At 41.0% G+C, this 26,667-nt stretch overlaps 1 long non-coding RNA gene across 4 annotated transcripts in view; it reads left to right on the top strand.

Annotated features, from left to right (window-relative positions):
• The window catches only part of LOC147199051 (uncharacterized), a 123,087-nt gene extending 97,015 nt beyond the window's left edge, over nt 1-26,072 (top strand). For 2 of the 4 annotated variants that reach the window (XR_015102090.1, XR_015102091.1), the window contains one exon: nt 25,795-26,072. This is a non-coding gene — a long non-coding RNA (uncharacterized LOC147199051). Of the gene's footprint in view, nt 1-11,812; nt 12,495-25,794 lie in introns of those variants that run through there. The other 2 variants (XR_015102094.1, XR_015102097.1) reach the window with 2 other exon arrangements.
• Nucleotides 26,073-26,667: the final 595 nt, after the last annotated feature.

The following is a 26,667-nucleotide window of genomic DNA, read 5'->3' on the forward strand; positions in this document are numbered from 1 at the left end:
AGAAAGTTTAAAAACATTTTCTATTCCCGCTTGATGCATTGAGACACTATTCTGAAGAAGCGATACAGTGCGCTGATACCGTGTTTCAGTGTGTCACACCAGTGAGGAAATGTGTGGCATCCCGAATTCACGACCACCGGAGAAACATCATTTTGTGCTCTGCACACATACTTAAGCAAGTGTTGAAAATATCTCTACCAATTTACGATTATATTGACATGCTGGAATGACGATGCAGTGAAGGCTTCTATTTTCGAGCTTAACAAAACTTGGCAAAACATCGGTGACACCCGCTACTCTGAATCACATCAAATCTGCGGTATCGTCTGTCGTCAACTCAGCAGTCAAAGTTTTTCAATGCAAACAATTTCTAAAGTGTCGAGCCTAGCCTTAGCAGGAGCTAGCTCTCGTCCTCCCAGCCTCGACAGCTTGTTTACATCGAGTCGGCGTATGAATTATTGCTCTTCGCCGAGCTTTTAACGGCTCCAAGAAAAATGTCTGCAAATACGTAAACATTTGGCGGTGTGCTTTGTTTTGGGGGCCACGAGTGACGTAATGCCAGAAGTAGATTTGCGGGGGGAGGCGGGGAAGTTGAAGGAAGGCATGCGGGTGGAGAGTACACCCCCCCCCCCACCCCCCTTACAACTCTTCCACGACCCGGTCCTCAACTTTGACCACCGACCCCGCAGCAGATCTGTCATGAGAGGGTGCTGCTTAACACAAAACGCAGCCTGGTTCAAGAGTCACGTATAGAGCCAGGCTGCTTGTTGAGTGGGGAGTGTGTGAGTGGGGGTGGGGGGTGAGTTGTACACAGAGAGCTCATTTATCCTCCCTCTCCCTCTTCGCCGCACTTTTCCTCGGCCTTTTGTTTCCGCCAGCCGCAATCATCCTCGGAGAAGCTAGCGGTCGAGCAACAGCAAGGATGTGACAGCCAGGTCTCGTCAGGGTGCTGAAAATGCATGTAAATTATATGCGTAAGATTAAAAAGAAAAAAAGAAAGATTTCAGACAGACGGCAGGGCCAGAAAAATGCCGGCTGAGCTCCCGCTGAGCTACCGAGGAAGACGAACGGCTCAGGTCAGGAGAACGCCAACATAAGACCAAAATGTTTCTTTCGTCCTGTGTGAGCGCAGGAAAAAGCTGTTCCTAGGTAGATTTTCTTGTTTTCAATTTCCTGCCTTTTTATTGTCACATGCGATAACATAATAAATGAATACAATACAGTACACGAAAAAAACATTTAAAACACTTCCAAGAAAAATTTAATTTCCATGTTTCTTGTTGATTTGTTATTTGTTGTTTCGTGTTTCGTGAGCTTGTTTGATGGAGTTTTGTTCTCACCAAATTGTAGTTATTTCACATTGATTTGAGAGTTCAAAATATTTGTATAGAATTTTTTATTTTTTGTACATTCTTAGATTGGGTGAAAAATAGATTCACAATGATCACATTATTTCTGCAATACATTTAACATGCTCAAGATTTTAAAACCTTTATTTTAGTATTTAAAAATAATAAAACGTTGTGTTGAGGATCATTTCACAAGATAATTGCTCATTTCAATTACGATTGACACTAATAAGGTAGCTTTTTAAAAAAATGTTTTATTTTGTAATGTCGAATTTAACCATTTATATTTCCGGTGTTGAAATTGCTCCATTTTTTAAAATGTGTTTATTTTTTATTTGAATCCAATCAGACACTCACGTGTCGTTGTTGTTTTGCTCCACACAGAATTATCTATATTCTTTTGTTATTATTATTTTCTTGCCAGGAAATAACGAGACGTGACGCGACCAAAAACGTCGTGAAATAACAAAAAAAAAAGAGCGAACGGGTTAAAATGCTGCGGTGGTTGCAATTTAGCTCGAACTCTTTCCGACACGTCCAAGCCGTCCTCCTCCGCCGTGCCAACAAAGTAGGTCCGAGTGTTATGTTGTTCGTTCGGAAGCCGAACGTGATTGACATGTGATGGTGTGGACTGTGGCGCTTGTTAATGGAAGCTCGCGTCTTCTCATTCGGGTCTCTCTCTCTCTCTCTCCTTCTGACTATTTGACGCCGCGGGCCTTGTTTCCTCTGAGGTTGCGCTCCACCACACTTGCGTGATTCGGCTTTATTTACGTGCCGAATTAAAGCGGAGTAATTCCAAGTCGAGTAAGGACGCGTGCGTGGCGACGCGTCCTTAACAAAGCAACGAAATATAACGAGCACATCATAAATCGACACATTATCTATCAGTAATTTGGTGTCTATTGTGGGGGTTTCTTTTGCAAGAAATGCCATCTTTTTTGTTTGTTTGTTTGTTTGTGATCTCAATTACTTTTCCCTCTCTCTCTGTCCTTTTATAATTTGACGCTCTTACTTGTCATCCCTTCCTCTTGTGATTTCCAGTTGCCTCGTATAAATCAATAAAAATGCACACAATCGATAAGATTCTCTGCTCAAATTGTATCATCAATATTGACAACATAGCAGTATATAACGCAAGCTTTTCTAAAAACCTTGCAGTGAATCTGAATTGTGTACAGTAAAATGCTTCTAAACCAAAGGTGAACCAAAAAATTATATGTTTCATGCCTACGCTGTATGATGATCACGTTTACTTTGGATGTTTCGACAAGAATACGATTTTTTTTTTTAAACAAAATGAAATCCCTTTAAAATACATTTAACCATATAAAGCAAACAATTGATTGGAAAAGTCACAGCTCTGACTAAAAATGCAACAATCTGTAGCTAGGTTTTTCTGTCTATTATTAATAACGTTATTTTGTGTCTGTGTGTATTTTCATCTTGTTTTATGATGCTTCTTAATCGGGGTTTGGTCTGTATTATATTTTTTGGATGCGGGATATGAGGGTTGCCTGGCATTGTAAGGTTTGGGAACGAAATTACCGTCAGCTATTTTACTCATAACATAAATTCTTAACACATTTTGTGATGTTTGCCAAGCCATTGTTTCGAATTCGAGAAAAATAAAAATTTGGAAGACCAAACTTGGAATCTGCACATTTTAATTTTTTGGTTTGTTTGTTTTTTACTCAGTATTCCAAATGAAGGCGCCACCACAATAAAGGGTGTTAATAAGAGCAGAACTGAGAACACACATTACCCTTTATCTTCATCTCCAGCAGCAACAACAACAACAAAAGAAATCCACAATTCAATTCATTGTGGGCATTTATTTTGTGGTAGCCATGTCTTGCCTTAAAATTAATTTTGTTTTGACTTCCTTCTTTTTTGGAGTGGTGTGAAGGGGGTGCACCATATCTGTCAACATATCAAGGGGGTGAGTGTCTTAAAAAGTGTGTGAAATGCCACAAGAAGCTTTTTTTTTTCAAGCCATTTGACACACTCGCCCTTCATTGCTTGTTATCCAATTGTTTTCAAATATAAAGTGCTTAACATGACGAATGTTTTAATTTTTAAATGTTTTGCTTTTGCTATACAGTACGTGTGGATGCTGGTGGGATTTGAGTAAGTTCACCCTAATGTCTTATCTGAGCTGTGAAAGTATCACAAAGCTTGTCCGAGTGCCATAAATTCCACTCTTATTTGCATTTCAATTTAGCTTGGCAGTGCCCCTCGCATGCGTCACCTCCGCGCTGATACCTTGTTACCTGTTGGTGTCCGCGCGCCGAATTAAGAAAGGCCTTTTGTTGCGGGTGCGCCACTTGTGTATGACACCAGTAATGGCGGTAATTGTTATTGTTGAGATTACCTGTCAAGAGGAGGCGCCCCTATCTTGACGAGGGGTGACACAGGGGAAGGCGCGGTGGGCAGGACGGGCTGTGGGGGGGGGGGGGGGGGGAGGCGGCGGGACGCCCTGATGACTTCTCCGATGATAATCAAGCGTCGCGGCCTGTGGGATAATTCAGCTGTCAGTGGCACCTAGCGGGAGCCGGCATCAGCCTGCCGAAGTCCAGCTGGCGTGCAAGAGGAGGAGCGGGGGAGGAAGGGGGGGGGGGCTAGGGGGGTGGCTGAGGGGACTGGGGTCTCGTGATGGCACAGAAGAGTTAAGGCAGCAGCGTCTTCGGAGTGTCTGAGCCTTAAATTAAAGCCATCATGAAGCACTTTACAAGTGACAGTGATCAAATTTGAGCAGGCGTCACTGTTCGTTTTGCACAAGGAGGCCATTTTAATTTTTTTATTTCATGGAGTCGAAGATCCGTCGATCATATTGAATCATATCTATGGTATGGACAATGTCGATATAGCCGCATCCGTGATTCTTAATTGTGGTACGCATGCACACTGTCGTGCAGTTCAGTTGTATTTAACTTTTCAAATTCAATCCGATTGCATTTCATCTCGAAGAACGGTTTGTTGTCCGATACATTTTAAGCGAATGATTCAGTCATGTTTAAACTCTCTGCATAAATCTTCCAGTGGCTTCCAGTAAAATTGACGATACTTTTGAGGACTAAAACCTCTGTCCCGTTTCTCCACTCAAGTACACGAGTTCTTCTCTTGTTGTCATTTTCATTGCATGTTTCTCGAAAGAGGTCACATGGGTCCTCCACAATGGATGTTTCTCTCTCATAAACTGTTATTTTTGACACCAGCCCAAAAGAAAATCTCCATCGGGGTGATGTTGGGCGATCACGGTGGCCGTTTAGCGTATCTGCCAAATGAAGGAAGAAGCGAAATCATAAACAACTCTGTCTAACTTTTACAACGCGTTTGCACTTTGCCTTATGTATGTTGTATATCAGTATATAATACGATATGCTGTATATGACACACAGGTTCATCTCCGATTAGAATTTGGTCTTTTTTCCTGGGACGATTGTTGTACATGTGTGGAAAAATGAGGAGAAAGCGGGCACATGTGATATCGTGTAAACGTGCAGCTCATGCTGCATAAACTAATCCATTTTAAGGTTTAACACACATAAATGCTAGTCGGCTGCCGCCGTGTAAGCAGCCTTGTTGTCTCCCAAAACACACGTGCATCATAAGGAGCGTAAATGACCAGCAAATCACTTGTGGAGAAGCTATCAGAAAGCTTGTCTTTATCAATGATTGTGTGTGATACAGAGGGTGGGGGGGGGGGTGTTTGGGGCACGGGGGGCTTCTCTCACAGTTAAAGGGCCTATTTCAAAAGTGTCAAATGAGCTGCTTGTGTTCCATAGAGGCGTCCCACAGGGTTCACTGAACCCCTGTTTTTCCACTGGGATACAAAGATATGGTAAAATGGTAGTGATTTTTTTTCTTGTTTTTTTTTATGACAGGATCTGTTTCTGCTTTTATAGGCTGATAAGAAGATGTGTGATAATGCCCATCATCTGCTTAGGCACATATCGTTAAAGTTCCACTAATTCATTTAAAATGTCTTTTTTTTTCTCTTCAAAATGTCATTATTGAGTTTTAATTTTCAATTTAATATTAACTCTGAAAAAAAAACATATTTTCTTCTTCAAGATCAATATAAGAATTGGTATAGAGCGGCCGTACTTGATCTGACATTTGTCGTATTGGTATCTATATTTGTATCAGCATTGATATCTACGTTTTATTACTTTTCATCATTTTCAGCCTCTCTTTTACTCGGAAAGGTAGTCATCACGAGTGAATACTGCAATGGTTGGATTTCAAGTGACATTGTAGTCATGTTTCATAATAAACACCATCCAAGTCCAGATATCGGTATCGGTCTCGGTCTGCTTAGTGTGGTATCGGTTAAGGATGTGCGGGATCGCCCGTCAGCACACATTGCCACTCCGCAGCATAGTACGCCCCCGCCATAACCCAAAACACCATCCCCCATTCTGTTAAACGGCTTTAGATTTGTTCCTGTCGGATATTTGCAAAATTTGTCACCATTTACCCACTAAATCAAACCCAATTGCTCCTTCAACTCATTTAGCGAGCCCGTCGCTTTTATTGCCTCGACGGGGCGCCTGATAACATCATCATCGCCATCACGGCGAAAACATTATTAAACACCATCATTCCTTGAGATTTCAAAAAAAAAAAAAGGACGAAGAAGAACAAGTAGAAAAGCAACTCTCTCATTTGCCATTCCGATGACGGCATGAGTTGCATTTATCACCTCGAGCTGGAGTGAGGTGATAAACAATGCCATTCATTATCCGGCCCAGATGCAGCGATTGTTGATTAGAGGGCTTTGAATTAATGTAACACGCGCACACACGTGCACACACACACAGATGGGTGGACATTAAGAAAGGAGAAGAGGGGGGGGGGGGACGCGTGAATAGGCTTGGAGGGACATTAACGGCAAGCATGATTGATACTTGCCGCGCAGGCTTTTTAATGGTATTGTTATTCCTCCGAGTTAGCCCCCCCAACCCCACCCCACACCCCCGCCCGTCCTCCCCGTCGCGTCTCCTCTCACAGATAAATGGACGCGTAATAATGAATAGAAATCATACTACGTTTTTTTTATTTTTTAAGCGAGTCTCAATTAGATGAGAGAGTTGCCGTTTAAATACGAGGAATTGTCGGGTGAATGTGACAGTTTGCTACCTCCAAGGATGAATTGCACCTTTTGCTTTTTCTTTGGCTTTGTGGCAACTCGTTTACCAAGAGGAGCCGAAACTATTTTTGCTATGAGTTAAATGTGTGTCACCGTTAAGCTAGGCTATTTTATAAAACGTAAACAGGAAATGTCCCATGACACGTTCATCATTATTTAAGTGTTTTGCTTTTTCTTTGGCTTTTTTTGGGGGGGGGCACACTTTTCTTGAAGCAGCAGCAACGCTTTTGACTTTCTTCAACTGCGAGAAATTATTCCTTCGTTAAATGTCGCAATTTTCTTTTGCTTTAAGTTTTTCCTGACACATATAGTTAGCCATGACATGTTTTTTTTTTCTTTTTTACCAGTGCTTAACATGTATTTACACTGAGATGAGAAATAAAAATTATTTAAAGATGTCGTGAGCGGCTTGACGTAACGGTTGACATTTTATGAACATGAAATGTCTTGGGAGAAAGAAAAAGTTTTGTTTTATCTGCGTCACCTGTTTTGTTGCGGTTGAAGTACACTCTTTTCCGATTAACATTGGTTAAATTATTTTTACACTTGCATGAAACATTTTTCCATTTACTTGTTTTTATGAGTAACAGTGGTGTCGCACTTTACACTTTCGTCAAATGTCCAGTTGACTTTTTGCACTCGGTGGCACGTTAAAATCGTTATGCCTTCGTTTGGTGCATCACCAGTTCATCTATTTTCAAACCGAAACCGCACCTCGCCAGCCTCACTTTTATGATAACACCCTGCGACAAATTATTCTCATTTCCTACGGCAAAAGTTATCCCGAAATGCGAATTTAAAAAAAACAAAAGCCTTTTGTGGCCATATTAGAGGGTCAAAATATTCGGAATATTACACAATATGACACAGTACAGTTGTACAGTAATAAACATTGTTACATGTTTAACTCTCATGAACAAGAAAAAAAATATCTATGTTCAAGCAGAATCTTTGACGAATTGATCACACGATAACTTTCGATAGCATTTGAATTGAGCGCACAGTTAGTCGACAAATGTGGAGCTGAGGCTGCCAAAGGACATTAGGTAGCATTTGATGTGCTGGACCAGCTTGTCCAAAGCACTTGTGTTTATTACATTGGCCTGCATGGCACACGCTGGCTGCCAGCACACACACACACTCACACACACACACATACACATGGTCTGGGTCCAAATGAGGTCATTATCACGTCTCGGCGGTACGGCGGAATTAGTGAAGGCAAGCTCACGTCTGCTAACCTTTCACACGTCGTAAAGATTTAATCGAAAGTGTTTCTGGCAGCCCGGTTTGATCATCTTTATTTTACAAACTCATCTTTGACGGCGACAAAGGGAATGCGCGGCGCGCAGGGGCGGAGGCACACTCGACACTTTATGATATAGATTTTTTTTTTCTGGTGACTTTGCTTATAAAGATGTCAAAGTTGTGTAACAAGCGAGCAGTAAAGATAAGTTGACTCCTTTTGCAAGAGGCGAGGTTGTTTTCAACCGCAAGCTTGAGTTTTTTTTTTTCTGCTCTCATGCAAGTGTATAAAGAAGTTAAGAGCTGCTAGTAAATGGTGTGAATGGTTATCGGTTTCTCTGTGCGCCGTCATTGACTGATGACCAGTCCAAGGATGTAGTCTCATTTGTTTAAACCTTTTCATTCACCAATAATGATAACCTGTAAGCTGATAACATGATAAGCTAGCCACTGTAGTGACCGCTGTCCCTGAAAGGTTTAAAAAATAAAATAAAATAAATGATTCAATTCCATTTATGGTCATACTCTATGCAGTATGTTTACAATATCGAGGTCGAATGGCTAGTTTAGACTTTAATTTCATTAAAGTAAAGACACAAAAATTCATCTAAGGACACATCCATCTTTGATTAACATCTGCTCGTGTTATTAAATTGAACTTGTCTGCAATGTTGATCTCTTAAAAAGAAGACACTTATTGGTGTTGTGCTTTCCTGGAAAAAAAAAAGAAAATGAAGAGGATTTATAGTTTTTCAGTAAGACTTTTTAAAAATATATATATAATAATTTAGGGGCGGCCCGGTAGTCCAGTGGTTAGCACGTCGGCTTCACAGTGCAGAGGTTCAATTCCAGCTCCGGCCTCCCTGTGTGGAGTTTGCATGTTCTCCCCGGGCCTGCGTGGGTTTTCTCCGGGTGCTCCGGTTTCCTCCCACTTTCCAAGAACATGCATGGCAGGCTGATTGGACGCTCTAATTTGTCCCTAGGTGTGAGTGTGGGCGTGGATGGTTGTTCGTCTCTGTGTGCCCTGCGATTGGCTGGCAACTGATTCAGGGTGTCCCCGGCCTACTGCCCGAAGACGGCTGGGATAGGCTCCAGCACCCCCCGCGACCCTAGTGAGGATCAAGCGGTTCGGAAAATGGATGGATGGATAATAATTTAGTTTATTTCGGAACTTTCATTTACTGGAGGCATTACAACGAGCATTCATTTGACTTTGCAACCGTAATGACAACAACAAAAAAAAACTTTTCTGGTTTGCATTTTGTTGCCCAACCAAACCGTCATCCTTTGAACCAAATGCTTTCGCCAAACATCATTTGTGGTGACACCCCTACTATTTCGGAATGGTCTCTTCCGTACGACCTTATCCATTCCTATTTTCTTGTCACATGGTGCCTCCCTCGTCGCCGTCGCCCCTTTTGATCTCACGGCCATAAAAGCAAAGTAGGCAAGTGTCAGTGTTTACTTATTTGTCACAATGGTTTTTCTTTTTTTTAATTTTTTTTATGTCACTTCCACTTACTTCCTCGCCCGGCGCTATTGTCTCATTCATCCGGACCTCCCTCTGCGACCGCGCTTGTCTTCACCTCGTCCTTCGTTTTCTCTCTCCTCCTCCTCCATAGCAACAACAATGCCGTGCGTGCATCTTTCTCCTCTCCCGCTCGGCCACGCCCTGCCACCCTTCCACTCTCTTCCCCCTAATCAGGGCCAGATGGAGGCATGGATGGAGTGATGGAGGATGGGGAGGGAATCGGGTTTAGACCCGGCCGCGTCCCCCGCAGTGGGGAGCTGTCAGCCCTGCCGGGAAAGAGGAATTCTACGGCAATAAAATGCGGATTTATCACCACTCTACCACAGAGAGAGTGAAAGACAAGGAAGGGGGATGAGATCAGAATCACAAAGGCGAACCCCACCCCCCCCCCCCCCCCCAAAAAAAAACAAGAAGAGTGACTTTCATAGAGGCTAGACATGCTTTCCCCGCACGGGAAGATGGCGGCCCGGTGGGCCCGGTTAGCGCCGAGCGTTTGGCGACTGTGCCGACCGGGCCCAATCAACCTGCTAAAAATGAGCCCAACAACGGCCTGTGTAATTGAAACCAGAATGTGCAGCATTTGATAAATTGCTTGACCCCGCAGGAATGTTCAGCCTGTAAATTTTTACGGCATTTTGGATCGCGCTGAGGTGTGCGCGACCCTGTGTGTGCGTGTGTGTGTGGGTGCGCGCATGTGGTTTATTACAACAAGAAGAGGCTGTGCGTCCGCCCCCCCGTTGTTATTATTCCAAAAACCATAATAGTCGCTCAGTTGCATCTGCCGAATACACGACCATAAGACAAGAGCTTACATGTGTACTCTGGAGAAATTTTTGTTGTACAAAGTATATCTCCCATAAAACAGCGCAAAGCGTGATATGACTATATATACAAATGGGATGATACTGGATGTCAAGAGTGTCCCACCAATCAATCGTGGTCGAGCGGTAGTTCACGGACTGGTCCCAAGTCGACCGAGAAGGGTTTAGGGCAAATGTGTGTCTGTGTGTATGTTATTAATGTGAGATATTTTTGTGTTAGTGGACACTGCACACCAAGCATCCCATCAGTTTCATATGAACAAAAAAATGTATTTAATAAATAAATACATGAATAAATACTAATAATAAATACATGAATAAATAAATAGATGACCTCTAACCTCTGGTGGCGCACGACCCGCTTCACAGGAAGTTGTTAGTCTGCAATTGCAGCGACCGATCGGAGCCGTCATTCATTTGGCGTTGTCAAAGAATGGGAATCTGGAGCACCCCAAGCAGCAGATAAATGTAGATAAATAAACGCATGCAAATACAACAAACAGACAGAGCAAGAAAAGTTAAATCAACAATGTAAAAATATCAAAAATCAAAACACAGCCATAAAATGAAAACACAAAAGTAAAAAGTAAGGGCGGCACAGTGGGTAACCAGTTCGCACGACGGCCTCACAGTGTAGAGGTGCGGGGGTCCGAGTTTTTAACAAAAATTAAAACATAAAATAATTAGAAACTGAAAATAAAGCAATTTAATGTGACTTTCCAGTCGGAATTTGAAATATGGAGCTCTTTCCAGTCAAGTCCACCGTCCGCCTGTATGTGAACACAAGCTAGCATGCGCATGTACGTCAACAGCTTGGAGGACCATACTGAGCTCGGCCCGGAGGGCACAGCGGGGTCAGCGCAACGTAAACAGAGAGCGCGGCCAGATTTACGATGTTTGCCGTCCGCTACGACGACGACACGAGGGCTCTGCACATTCTCACGTTCAGAATTGCCTTTTTGCAGATTTTCCATCAACCTGGCTGCACAGACACTTTATTTTTTTAACCCGGCATCAGGGGCAGCAATGACACTCGAACTTTAACATTTATTTTATTTTTTTTTTAAATTTTATGCAGGGCTGTGTCAGAAAAGTCGCCATCGTCCACAAGGAACCGCTCTTTGGGCTAACCCTTACATAATGCGAAAGAAATTTCATGATACGAGAGGTAAATATACAGGATTGGCTGCTACTCGCAGCTCCGAGTTTCCTGAACGCAACATACTTATAGCTGCTCTGCCATTGGCTATTACTGAGCATCTTCCTGGCATCTCATTGGCTAAGAGGGACCTCGACTGTACCAGTCTGTGTATATATATATATCGATAGATATGTGTCGAAGTTAAATGACCGTCATTTTTATTCTTTATTAATTTTTTTTTTTCATGAAGCACAACTTTCATTTATTGTGCAATGATCTAATTGTAGACATGTATTGGTTTCATATTTTGATGCATTTATATGCTTTAGAAAACATTTATGTCTGAATTTTGGAACGGATTAGGGCATTTACATGGAAAACGCGTCTCTACTGACAAAATTTTCTAGTCAAGAAATTGTTTCCAGAACCAATTAATTTTGTAAGTAAAGGTACCACTGTACTGTATATTCCTCCCACCCGATAAACTGCACGGCAGTTCAGCACATATCCTAGTTGATTTGATCAGCTACAGCGTCTGTTTCAGCGTGCAATTTTTGTTGCCGTCCCTTTCAGTAAATCACCACGTGGATGATGAACAGTCTGCGAGGAGCAAAAAGAGGAAAACGCACCCCTGACATCTGGCAGGACTCCGCCGCGAGCCCCCGCGGCGTTTCAGCATCCTTCCGTGGCCCGTTGACAGTTGTTACCTGTGCCCCAGCGGGCCCTCGCAGCCCCTAAGATAAAACGACCCGGATCCAGCGCCAGACACATAAATATTTCTCTCCCTTTCTCTCTTTTCCAAAATAGCTTTTAATTGTACAAGTTTTATGAGCTGGATATTCAGTGCATATGTTTTACAAGACGCGCTGTCCTCCGCCTCACCCCGACACTTCGGCAAATGTTTTGATTTAGTTGTCTAGAAGGAAGCAAAAGTTAATAAGTGGTGGGTGGGGAACCGGGGGGGGATACGCAAAGGATGGAATACATTCCACTGGAATCCATGTGTCTCATCGCTAGTTTGTTAGCGAGTGACGTACCGATCGTTTTTACGATTTAATGTAAACAAAAAAAACCCACGAGCGCCGCGTTGTTTCAAGGATGAGGAGATATATTAAAAGCGATGCAACATCAACAACGATCAGCTTTTATCATGACGATGGCGTGTCTTTGATCAACCGAAATGGAAATGAACAGAGCAGCAAGTGTCGGAGCAGTAACAAATTCCAAAAAAAAGCACGGGTTCGACCGGACATGTTTTAGGATGGGGATGGAAAAGACAGAACAAAATGACACCGTACATCCACAACACCTGCGTGGACCTGAATTCAGAAAAGAGAGAGCAAAAAAAAAAAGTTTATGGAAGGCGGAGAGCGCAAAAGTTGGGATTTGCTTGGTGAAGATTGGGTTCAGTGAAAAAAAAAAAATCAACAACACCTGTTGGATCCTGCGGTCCAAGGAGGAGGTTAAAAACAAATGTTCGAACCGGTAACATTTCGTTGTAACACGCCATTCTGAATAATGTGTTTTTTCTGGGGTCACAAGGTCACAGGTCAGCACAAGGACGTGTGGGCGTGCCCGCGAGTGTGCAATAAATGACTGACACCTGTTCGGCACTTATTTTTTTTCCCCTCTCCGAATTTCTCCTCAGGGGTGGTGAGTTCAATTGAGAAAGCACAAGACGGGGGGACCAAAAAGCTCTGATTTGTTTCACTGATCAGATTTATGGACCACTGTCAAGTCATAGTTTCAAAATGAAAAATAGAACAAAAATAAAATAAAATTGCAAACTCTTCCTTTAAACAAGAAGCAACTACAGCTGGCAGTAAAAAACAACAAACATCCACAATATTTTGAAACTGAAATAAAACCATACAACTCTCCAAAATGCGACCAAATGAGAACTCACCACTATAAATTCTTCAGTTTTTCCCTTTTTCTAATTGTTTCTCCATGTGCTAGTAGCCTCTGTGTGACCTCCGCGCACTTTTTTTCCCCCCCTCTCCTGCACCTTTGCCAATATCGGCCACATGTGTTTGGGTGACCAGAGCACCGTGGCAACCTCGCCATTCGTCTTCATTTCTACAAAAGTCGTCATGCATGCCGCACGTTTTAGCTCCATTCGAAGACATCTGAGATGGCTATTTACGCTGCTCGTAGTTTGAAGCTCACGGCGCTCTTCGGTCATCACGTGATTTATTGGGGGAAAAAAATCGTGGGGGGAATGCGGAATAATAACTCACAGGAAGAGATGCCAGATATGACTTTTATTTCGAGTAAAGAGCTTTGAAGTTCTTCTTATCATCTTTTATTTTGGACTCCGGCCTCCAATTGTACTGTTTGCCTGTTTACGTATTGGAAAATATGTCACATTGACTTTTTAATAGCTTGCATCCAAATAGATGCGTCTCTGGAGTGCTTGCCCAAGCATCAAATATGAAATTAAATGAATTATTTTGGTTAACTCCCTAGTTTGAAAAAAATGGACTGTGATTGGGAAGAGGTTGGTTGATTTTTTTGCTCATTTACACAACAATGCCCCCACATTGAGTTCATCTGCCCAAGACATGACACCTAAACTGGTGCGCTATCTGAAAATTTCAAGACATGGTAAGCAGAGCTGCATTGCGTTTTCTTGGAGTTCAGTTTATGCTTCTGATAAACCGCACGTTTTTAAAAATGTGTCCGTACTTTCAGATAAAAAACACAGATTCTGTGCTGATCACTTGGCAGCTAGGCTAGGTGAAGAGCCACCACTTTAAAGCCTGCATAAAACATGAGCCAAAAGGTAAGCAGAACTGCAATGACATTTGTTGATTGTTGAGATTAGGATTCTGGTAAATGGCACAAATTTGCATGCCAGTTTTGCACGTTAACCTAATTGATGTGTGTATGATGTGCTGCCTCCACAAACAAAAAAGCTTTTATTGTCTTTAAGGGTACTTGCTTCATGATGTCTCTATCACGTTTTCATCAAACTACCCCAATAATAAAGAATTGTCATTGCTTGAAAGTGACTCCGGAACATGGGCCAGTTTATCTTATCAAGTCAACTCCGATTAGGGGGATATTATTATGTCAATATGTCCAAGAAATGCAGAAAGGCTCGCTCACAGACACAATATGAAGTTGTCAACAAATGTCATTTCACTTGTTTCAGAAACAGACAGCTCACAAAGTTTACTTTGGTTGTTTCATTTCACACTTGATGGTTGGGAAGCTTTTACTACTCTTTGTATTCAAGATGTTAAAAAGTCAAGTCTATATAATACGTCCCCTTTAAGACAACTGGGAACTGTTTTCGAGGACTGTACAGGTGATACCCACAAGCCCAAAACTTGCAAGCACGCATAGCCGACATGACGCTGGAGCGACTCAGACTCTCTGGGGGGAAAAAAAGCTTTCAGCCTTGAATCTAAACCTTTATTGTGGTTTTCCAAATCCTGTCTTGACTGGCAGTCGCAAACAGGAAACACATTTTCCAACACGGCAGCCAAGGATGCTCTCAAATCCCCCCCACACCCCCCACACCCCAGACCCCCCAATCTTCTCTTTTGTTGCAACTCCAAGTGTCGAGTATCACTAGAAGTATTCTATCATCTGCCGCATGCCATCTGATCGGCTTGGGGGGGCTGCTCACTCGTGAATTCAAAGCGCGTTGCACTTATTGGTGGTCACAGTAAACGGACCCTCACAGTTATAATTTCAACATCATACATGAGGATGCACGCATGGCAGGTGCATTACACGGAAGAGTTACTCTGTCCCCAAAAACAACCAGTTTGAATTTCTATTTTCTTTAGAACAAATACAAAGTTAGTTGCAGAGTGACTTTACCACAATAATGCACCAACTACATATATGACTTCAGCTACAGATGAGACAGTATCAAAATTTTCCATCACAATTACGGTGACACATGATAAATTGTAAACAGCACCCCCCCCCCCCCCCAAATAAAACCACAAAAAACAAACTCACATTTCAACTAAGTTTTGTTTTTACGGGACGCCGTCAAACTTTCTAATACCCGTCATGTTTGTCAATGCAGAAGCTTCTGTGTGGAAAAAAAGGGAATTTAAAATATTGCGTATTGGATGCAAGAGGGTAAAAAAAATAAGAAATATAGCACATTTTTCGATATTACTAGGCCACTTTTCAAAGAAAAGCAGTGGTCCGAAGATAGACACTTGTGGAACACCAACAATAATTGTGAGCTATTTCTCATTCCAATTCTGGAGAATCTTGCTAACACCTAACAACAGTATGATTACGCCGGTCCATTAAAGACTCAAAGTGAGGCCATTTACTTTCTTCCGTTATTTGGTGTTGATCACCACAGTGACAGTTCGAGCACCATAGTCCACATGTGGCTCCCATGAGACGTCCCAACCTCAGAGTGCAAAACAGACAGCGGCAAAGGCCCCGACGTTGCCTCACATGAAATACGCCACAGTAAATCCCCCTTGGGCGCGCAACCTCCTCCAAGTCTACTCGCATCCAGCTGTTCTCGCGAGCGCGTCTCGGGCTCCAGCGGTGACATGACATACGGCGTTCTGTCTGGAAGCACCTTGGGACGATTTAGTTCTGTGGCTCGTACTGTTTTCGGCGAGAGAGGAAAAATGAGAAAAGGGAGAAATCGGATCTGCTTTGCTCTGAGACATAAAGGTTTGCATGAGGGACCACACGGTTGCGCTGAGAGCAAATGGAAACTGAAGGAAATGTGTCCTGTTAATGTGATGAAACACATCTATAAAAGTGTGACATTGTGCTTTAGACACGCTGAAAACGATACATCAACTTTCATTGACCACCGTGAGCTGAAAAAAGTTATTTTTAAACCTCTTTTTCAGAACAGAGGTATGGAAAGAAGCCAAGTTGGACAGGCATGGTGAAAGGGGCCTGTGATACATTCCAAAGCTGGGAAATCCATGAATCGACTTGGAACCCCCTTTCATACACACCAGCAGGATGGAAAGAAGCTGGCTTTGATTAACTGTTTGAAAGTAAAAGCCGCCCCCAGCTCGATCCACCACGCACTGCCACCCAGGTCTGCAAGCTGGACAAAAAGCTGGCTGTGGGAAAGGGGCTTTTACTACCTGCAGATGTAGGGTACAATTAATTTTGTGATGAGCTAGCTGCAGGAAAAACAAAAACAAAAAGACAGCCAAATCCGAACCAAAAACACCTGGAGATTAAAATTCTGTCTGCCTCCAAATTTAAATGATTGTGTTTTCACCCCTTTCACACACCCTGTCTTTTTTTGTGTCGTTGGACTCTGTGAAAGGCATTGACACAGATTGGTGGGGATGACGAAAATCTCTTCAACAACCAACGAGAAGTCCAATTTCCTTGCAATGAACATGTTTGTGTCTTTAGCCCCTCTCACACTACCATCATCGTTGTCTTTTTCCCATTTTAACCCCCTTTCAAACTGGCTTGTGTGAAAGTGACCAACACAGAAAGATGGGGGAGCAGCAACAACTCCCAAGAATTCCAGCTACCTTCAAGTTTCCTTCTAGACTTTCAATGCCCCTTCCATGCCACTGGACAGGAAGTCAAGCTGACTTCCATTCACCTTTTGTGGCTCTTTAGCCCCTTTCATGCTGCCCATCAAAGCTGTCTTTTTCTAATGTACAGGATAAACGGGAAACCTCCTTTAAAAAAAAAAAGTCCTAAAAGGGTCTGATGTCAATAACATAAACAGTTGCTGAGGAATGTGGCGTTTGATGAAATGTGCAACAGGCGATAAGTGCAAGAAGTCATAAGGGAGAGGCAACAAGCCGTGATGGATGTCCGCGCTTTCCCCTCCGCTTGAAATTTCCCAGATATATTTCATGCTTTTAGCAAACAAACTGCCGCGTATTTTCCCTGGCTCGCCGGCTCCCCCGACCCGCCGTTATCAAACCCCGCAATGACTCGAGCTGCTTTGATGCCGTGATTCGCCCTGTCAGTGATTTTCAGCAACGTTCTTGTCTCGCTTCGAGTGCTCTCTCGGCCCTTCGGAGGAGCAAAAAAAAAAAAAAAAATCAAACTGAATCTCAGGAAAAATCACACCTTGGCCGCGCCTGTCAAAACATAAAAAAAAACCAGGAACGTTTTTGAAGATTTTTATAGTCTGTCACAGTTGTGAAGGGGTCTGGATCATTGGGTGTTGGCGACACTATGCTCACTGTCGTAGGTAAATGTTTGTTATTTATTGCAGTGGTCCCCAACCTTTTACCACCACAGTTCGTGGTCCGACAGATATTTTGTGGACCGGCCCCCACATCCCTTGACGGTGGTGTGCTGACTGACATTCCTGCCTGGGTGATAAGAGACAATAGAATACAATACAATACAATACATACTGATTTATATATAGACACATATGTTCCGGGAAGACTATTTGGTGACAAACTTTTGGACGATTGCTAATGTACTTTTGGGAAGTATAGGCTCCGCCCACCCATTTCCTCACCCCCCAAATCTGAGGCCCGGTATCAAATCGCCTACATAACCATAGTGGATGAGGCCCTGCTTGAAGCTCATTTATTTTTATATTGAGCTTCAAGTGTAACAACAGCGGGATCACTAACAGAATATAATTTTTGACTGGGAAAAAATAAAGACAAAAAAATGTTCAAAATAGTTTTTTCAAATATTGGAAAAAACATCTGCAGATATTGAATCCAAGAGTGCTGGACGCATTTTCTTTTCAACATTTTCCAAATGTTCTTGTGCTTCTTTATACCAAAACAAAGGAAAGACATTGTTTTGGTTGTTTATAGCAAAGTATGGTATCATTTTAATGGTCCGGCCCACTTGACATCTACCGAGGCCGTATGTGGCCCACCATGTGAAATGAGTTTGACACCAGTGATGTATAGTAAGGCGTTTTTAGCCGAAAAAAACAACCATGAAAAGTAAGGCGTTTTTAGCCGAAAAAAAACGACCATGTATAGTAAGGCGTTTTTAGCCGTAAAAAAAACGACAGTGTATAGAAAGGCGTTTTTAGCCGAAAAAAACGACCACGTATAGTAAGGTGTTTTTAGCCGAAAAAAAAACGACCACGTATAGAAAGGCGTTTTTCGACGAAAAAAACGACCATGTATAGTAAGGCGTTTTTCGACGAAAAAAACGACCATGTATAGAAAGGTGTTTTGAGCCGAAAAAAAAACGACCATGAAAAGTAAGGCGTTTTTAGCCGAAAAAAAACGACCATGTATAGAAAGGTGTTTTTCGATGAAAAAAATGACCATGTATAGAAAGGCGTTTTTCGACGAAAAAAACGGCCATGTATAGAAAGGTGTTTTGAGCCGGAAAAAAACGACCATGAAAAGTAAGGCGTTTTTAGCCGAAAAAAACCCGACCATGTATAGTAAGGCGTTTTTAGCTGAAAAAAAAAACGACAGCGTATAGAAAGGCGTTTTTAGCCGAAAAAAACGACCACGTATAGTAAGGTGTTTTTAGCCGAAAAAAACGACCACGTATAGAAAGGCGTTTTTCGACGAAAAAAATGACCATGTATAGAAAGGCGTTTTTCGATGAAAAAAACGGCCATGTATAGTAAGGTGTTTTGAGCCGAAAAAAAGGACCACGAACAGTAAGGCATTTTAACTAAAAAAAACGACCATGAATAGTAAGCCGTTTTTAGCCGAAAAAAACGACCGTGTGTAGTAAGGCGTTTTTAGCCGAAAAAAAAAACGACCATGTATAGTAAGATGTTTTTAGCCGAAAAAAAAACGTACCAAAAAGGACCATGTATAGTAAGGCGTTTTTAGCCGAAAAAAACGACCATGTATAGTAAGCCGTTTTTAGACGAAAAAAAACGACCACCTATAGTAAGGTGTTTTTAGCCGAAAAAAGCGACCACGTATCGTAAGGCGTTTTTAGCCGGAAAAAAAACGACCATGTGTAGTGTCAGGTTTATCCAATTTGACACTCAGGAATACAACACAAGGAGGAGACAGGAGACTCAATTCTGGTACCAGGAGGGAACGAGGAGAAGCGTTCGGTTTCAGTTCTCGGCACGTCACCTCTAACGATCTCCCCCTTCACCTCCTCATTTATTGCGAAATCTACTACATAGGCGTGCCCAACCTAAAGGGTGGGGGCTGTTGAGCACACACTGAACTTGTTTGACTATGTGTGTGTATGTGAGTGTAAATTACGTACATGTGTGCAATTGTTACAAAAACATCACGTTGCAGCTGGTGTTGATGGCTCCATTCACTGTCCAACCTTGCTCACTGTTTAGTCTTAACACTTATCTCTTCCCAACCACGTCCTCGGAAAGGTGGTTGCGTCCCTAAACTTCCACACAGTGCACCAAGCATTCTTGATTATAAATGTGAGTATGTAATGGATAAATGTGAGTACATAATAAGGAATATATCTTTATTAAAAGCAGAAGCGTTCTTCATTGCAGGCATAGTCAGTTATTAATTGCAGGCATAAGCGTTCTTCTTTGCAAGCATAATTAATCAATCAATCACTCAATATCAATATAACATTAATAAAAAAATTAATGATAAGCGAATGTATGATAACTAAAAATAATCAACCTAACATGTAGTAAGGCGTTTTTAGCCGGATACTGTCGTTTTTTTCAGGCTAAAAACGCCTTACTACATGATGTCGTTTTTTTTCGGGGGAAAATCGCCTTACTATACTATGCCGTTTTTTTCGGGCTAAAAACGCCTTACTATATATACTATGTCGTTTTTTTCGGGCGAAAAACGCCTTACTATACAAGGTTTTTTTTTTCAGCTGAAAACGCCATACTATATACTATGTAGTTTTTTTCGGACTAAAAACGCCTTACTATACTATGTCGTTTTTTTCGGGCAAAAAACGCCTTACTATACGATGTCGTTTTTTCGGGCTAAAAACGCCTTACTATACTATGTCGTTTTTTTCGGGCGAAAAACGCCTTACTATACTATGTCGTTTTTTTCGGGCGAAAAACGCCTTACTATTCTATGTCGTTTTTTTCCGGCGAAAAACGCCTTACTATACTATGCCTTTTTTTTCGGGCAAAAAACGCCTTACTATACTATGTCGTTTATTCGTGCTAAAAACGCCTTACTATACTATGTCGTTTTTTTCGGGCGAAAAACGCCTTACTACAGTATGTCGTTTTTTTCGGGCTAAAAACGCCTTACTATACTATGTCGTTTTTTTCGGGCGAAAAACGCCTTACTATTCTATGTCGTTTTTTTCCGGCGAAAAACGCCTTACTATACTATGCCTTTTTTTTCGGGCAAAAAACGCCTTACTATAGTATGTCGTTTTTTTTCGGGGGAAAAACACCTTACTATACTATGTCGTTTTTTTCGGGCGAAAAACGCCTTACTATACTATGTCGTTTCTTTCGGGCTAAAAACGCCATACTATACTGTCGTTTTTTTCGGACGAAAAACGCCATACTGTACTATCGTTTTTTTTCAAAATAAAAACGCCTTACTATATATACTATGTCGTTTTTTTCGGGCTAAAAACGCCTTACTATACTATGTCGTTTCTTTCGGGCTAAAAACGCCTTACTATACATTGTCGTTTTTTCGGGCTAAAAACGCCTTACTATACTATGCCGTTTTTTTCGGGCAAAAAACGCCTTACTATACTACGTCGTTTTTTCGGGCTAAAAACGCCTTACTATACTATGTCGTTTTTTCGGGCTAAAAACGCCTTACTATACTATGTCGTTTTTTCGGGCAAAAAACGCCTTACTATACTATGTCGTTTCTTTCGGGCTAAAAACGCCTTACTATACATTGTCGTTTTTTCGGGCTAAAAACGGCTTAATATACTATGTCGTTTTTTTCGGGCTAAAAACGCCTTACTATACTATGTCGTTTTTTGCGGGCTAAAAACGCCTTACGATTCTATGCCGTTTTTTTCGGGCTAAAAACGGCTTACTATACTATGTTGTTTTTTTCGGGCGAAAAACGCCTTACTATACTATGCCGTTTTTTTCGGGCAAAAAACGCCTTAGTATACGTTGTCGTTTTTGTCGGGCTAAAAACGCCTTCCTATACTATGTCTTTTTTTCGGGCGAAAAACGCCTTACTATACAAGGTCGTTTTTTTCAGCTGAAAACGCCATACTACACTATGTCGTTTTTTTCGGGCGAAAAACGCCTTACTATACTATGCCGTTTTTTCGGGCAAAAAACGCCTTACTATACTATGTCGTTTTTTTTCGGGCGAAAAACGCCTTACTATATATAGTATGTCGTTTTTTTTCGGGCGAAAAACACCTTACTATACTATGTCGTTTTTTTCGGGCGAAAAACGCCTTACTATATACAAGGTCGTTTTTTTCCAGCTGAAAACGCCATACTATACTATGTCGTTTTTTTTCGGACGAAAAACGCCATACTATACCATGTCGTTTTTTTCGGAATAAAAACGCCTTACTATACTATGTCGTTTTTTTCGGGCTAAAAACGCCTTACTATACTATGTCGTTTCTTTCGGGCTAAAAACGGCTTACTATATACATTGTCGTTTTTTCGGGCTAAAAACGCCTTACTATACTATGACCTTTTTTTCGGGCTTAAAACACCTTACTATACTATGCCGTTTTTTTCGGGCAAAAAATGCCTTACTATACTATGTCGTTTTTTTCAGGCGAAACACGCCTTACTATATACTATGTCGTTTTTTTGGGCTAAAAACGCCTTACTATACTATGCCGTTTTTTTCGGGCAAAAAACGCCTTACTATACTATGTCGTTTTTTTCGGGCGAAAAACACCTTACTATACTGTCGTTTTTTTCGGGGGAAAACGCCTTACTATACAAGGTCGTTTTTTTCACCTGAAAACGCCATACTATACTATGTCTTTTTTTTCGGACTAAAAACGCCTTACTATACTATGTCGTTTTTTTCGGGCGAAAAACGCCTTACTATACTATGTCGTTTATTCGTGCTAAAAACGCCTTACTATAGATGGTTGTTTTTTTCTGGCAAGAAACGCCTTACTATACTATGTCGTTTTTTTGGGCTAAAAACGCCTTACTATACTATGCCGTTTTTTTCGGGCAAAAAACGCCTTACTATACTATGTCGTTTTTTTCGGGCGAAAAACACCTTACTATACTGTTGTTTTTTTCGGGGGAAAACGCCTTACTATACAAGGTCGTTTTTTTCACCTGAAAACGCCATACTATACTATGTCGTTTTTTCGGGCTAAAAATGCCTTACTATACATGGTTGTTGTTTTCGGGCGAAAAACGCCTTTCTATAGTATGTCGTTTTTTTCGGGCAAAAAACGCCTTACTATACTATGCCATTTTTTTCGGGCAAAAAACGCCTTACTATAGTATGTCGTTTTTTTCGGGGGAAAAACACCTTACTATACTATGTCGTTTTTTTTCGGGCAAAAAACGCCTTACTATAGTATGTCGTTTTTTTCGGGGGAAAAACACCTTACTATACTATGTCGTTTTTTTCGGGCGAAAAACGCCTTACTATATACAAGGTCGTTTTTTTTCAGCTGAAAACGCCATACTATACTATGTCGTTTTTTTTCGGACGAAAAACGCCATACTATACCATGTCGTTTTTTTTCGGAATAAAAACGCCTTACTATACTATGTCGTTTTTTTCGGGCTAAAAACGCCTTACTATACTATGACCTTTTTTTTCGGGCTTAAAACACCTTACTAAAAACACACCTGTTCAGGATTGCCTACAACACATAGCTCTTCCATTTCCTATGTTTTTATGATTTTATGATTTTATGTCCTGTTTTTATATAATATCTCGTTTACTAATTTTTACATTGTATTTTCTTATTGTCTGTACAGTGTCCTTGGGTGGCATGAAAGGCGCTTTTAAATAAAATGCATTATTATTATTATTATTATTACTATACTATGCCGTTTTTTTCGGGCAAAAAATGCCTTAGTATACGTTGTCGTTTTTTTCGGGCAAAAAACGCCTTACTATACTATGTCGTTTCTTTCGGGCTAAAAACGCCTTACTATACATGGTCGTTTTTTTCAGCTAAAAACGCCTTACTATACATGGTCGTTTTTTTGGGCTAAAAACGCCTTACTATACATGGTCGTTTTTTTCGGCTTAAAACGCCTTACTATACATGGTCGTTTTTTTTTGGGCTAAAAATGCCTTACTATACATGGTCGTTTTTTTTCAGCTAAAAACGCCTTACTATACTATGTTGTTTTTTTCGGGCGAAAAACGCCTTACTATACTATGTCGTTTTTTTCGGGCAGAAAACGCCTTAATATACTATGTCGTTTTTTTCGGGCCAAAAACACCTTACTATACTATGTCGTTTTTTTCGGACGAAAAACGCCTTACTATACTATGTCGTTTTTTTCGGGCGAAAAACGCCTTACTATACAAGGTCGTTTTTTTCAGCTGAAAACGCCATACTATACTATGTCTTTTTTTCGGACTAAAAACGCCTTACTATACTATGTCGTTTTTTCGGGCTAAAAACACCTTACTATAACGATGTCGTTTTTTTTCGGGCGAAAAACGCCTTACTATATACAGGGTCGTTTTTTTCGGGGAAAAACACCTTACTATACTATGTCGTTTTTTTTCGGGCGAAAAACGCCTTACTATATACAAGGTCGTTTTTTTCAGCTGAAAACGCCATACTATACTATGTCGTTTTTTTCGGACGAACAACGCCATACTATACTATGTCGTTTTTTTTCGGAATAAAACGCCTTACTATACTATGTCGTTTTTTTCGGGCTAAAAACGCCTTACTATACTATGTCGTTTCTTTCGGGCTAAAAACGCCTCACTATACATTGTCGTTTTTTCGGGCTAAAAACGCCTTACTATACTGTCCTTTTTTTCGGGCTTAAAACGCTTTACTATACTATGCTGTTTTTTCGGGCAAAAAACGCCTTACTATGTCGTTTTTTTCGGGCGAAAAACGCCTTACTATACTATGTCGTTTTTTTCAGGTGAAAAACGCCTTACTATACTATGTCATTTTTTCGGGCTAAAAACGCCTTACTATACGTGGTCGTTTTTTTGGGCTAAAAACGCCTTACTATAACGATGTGGTTTTTTTCGGCTAAAAACGCCTTACTATACATGGTCATTTTTTTCAGCTAAAAACGCCTTACTATACTGTGTCGTTTTTTTCGGTCTAAAAACCCCTTACTATACTATGTAGTTTTTTTCGGGCGAAAAACGCCTTACTATACTATGTCGTTTTTTCGGGCTAAAAACGCCTTACTATACTATGTCGTTTTTTTCAGGTGAAAAACGCCTTACTATACTATGTCATTTTTTCGGGCTAAAAACGCCTTACTATACGTGGTCGTTTTTTGGGCTAAAAACGCCTTACTATACATGGTCATTTTTTTCAGCTAAAAACGCCTTACTATACTATGTCGTTTTTTTCGGGCAAAAAACGCCTTACAATACAAGGTCGGTTTTTTTCAGCTGAAAACGCCATACTATACTATGTCGTTTTTTTCGGCTAAAAACGCCTTACTATACTATGTCGTTTTTTCGGGCTAAAAACGCCTTACTATACTATGTCGTTTTTTTCGTTGAAAAACGCCTTACTACACGATGTCGTTTTTTTTTCGGCTAAAAATGCCTTACTATACTATGTCGTTTTTTCAGCTAAAACCGCCTTACTATACAATGTCATTTTTTTCAGCTGAAAACGCCTAAGTCGTTTTTTTCGGACGAAAAACGCCTTACTATACTATGTCGTTTTTTCGGCTAAAAACGCCTTACTATACGTGGTCGTTTTTTTTTTTTTTTTTTTGTTAAAACTTCTTACTACAATTGGTCGTTTTTTTTCGGCTAAAAACGCCTTACTATACATGGTCGTTTTTTTTGGGCTAAAAACGCCTTACTATACATGGTCGTTTTTTTTCGTCTAAAAACGGCTCATTGTTCACTTCAAATAGCCGCCTCGTTCGCGACCGACACATCGCTTGTGAAAATGTAGGTGATTGAACAGTCAGAGGTGCTGCCAAAAAGAACCCTTTCTGCACTGAAATACAATGAAATAAATTTTGATTTCGTTTGCTGCAATATAAACCGGATACTTCATACTTGACCATAAATTTAATTAAAAACCTCAATTCAAAAACAAAATCTGAAGTTGAAAAAAATGTCGTTTTGTATTTGTAAGACTGAATATGAAAATGTACAGAATTTAATTTTCAGTGAGGATCAAATACAGTTTCAAAGAAAAAAAAGTAGCGTTTCAAATTCAGATTGTACAATTTAGATTCGGTTATTCAATATGATTTAGAGTAAAATATACAAACCATCCATTATCCGAGCCACTGACCTTCAATTCACGTAATTCAAATTCAGTATAAACTATTTAAAAGTTCTTCACGTTTAATTTTTGGTGGCAAATATTCCGCCCCACAGCGTCACACCTAGTTTAGTTTTGGTTGTAAAGTGTCCTTGAGTGTCTTGAAAGATGCTTATAAATGAAATGTATTATTATTATAAGAAATTTCAGGGTTTTTTTTTACTGACCATTCATTGTTCCTGACATGTACAAATGTTTGTTTTCCTAACACACTGTCCACTCTTGTTTTCTTACAGTTCTTACAGCCGCGGTGAACCCTAACAGCCTAACATCTTGGGCCTCAGACCAGGACATTGATGTCACAATCAAAAGATGGCTACATCTGGCTTCTGATCGGGATGGTGACAGGAAGGAGAGCATGAGAAGAACAGAGGACATGGAGAGCGCAATAATTTGATGGATAGAAAAATACCGTTCAAGAGTAAGCTGCATCCCAATTTGGACTTTGTGTTCACTGTTAAATAAAGAAAAGTGCATTTTTCCAGTGTATGTGGAGTTATATGTGAGGGTCACAAATTATGACAATAAACATATTTTTATAACAGTCGTTTTTGAGACTTTTTTTTTTAAAATGTGGGTCAAATATGGCTCATGAAAGATGTGGCTTAGTTGAAGTTGAATTCAGGTTGATATCAGGAACCTGTTCTGGCCCAGCGTCGGGCCGGAGTAGGGCCAGATATGGTTTTATAATCCGGCTCAGATCTGGGCCGAATGTGGCCCACATCATGGATGCCAGACGTGGGCCACTGCAGGACCGTCATTCATTGAGGTATGTGGGCCGAGTGTACGTGCCGTGTCTGCCCCAGAGCTGGGCCAGACCAATTTTGCTGACTGGGCATCATTAACCCTTTCGGGGACAGCGGTTACTACAGTGGACAGCTTCTCATGTTATCAAGTTACAGGGTGCACGAAAGGGTGAAAGTATATCTCATATGAAACTAAGGCCTCTTGTCATTTCACAGAATTTTCACCGTTTGATCTTCAAGTGAGTCAAATCAATAATCCCTAAAAGTACCAACGACAGACTTCAGATGTTGCATCCATGCCAATATCCGCATGTGATGATGGACTTAAGACTTTGAACGACCGCTACATGCTGTGAAAACTCC

Source organism: Hippocampus guttulatus, chromosome 10, assembly GCF_054856545.1.
Source record: "Hippocampus guttulatus isolate MCC_2025c chromosome 10, RoL_Hgut_1.0, whole genome shotgun sequence".
Lineage (NCBI taxonomy): Eukaryota > Metazoa > Chordata > Actinopteri > Syngnathiformes > Syngnathidae > Hippocampus > Hippocampus guttulatus.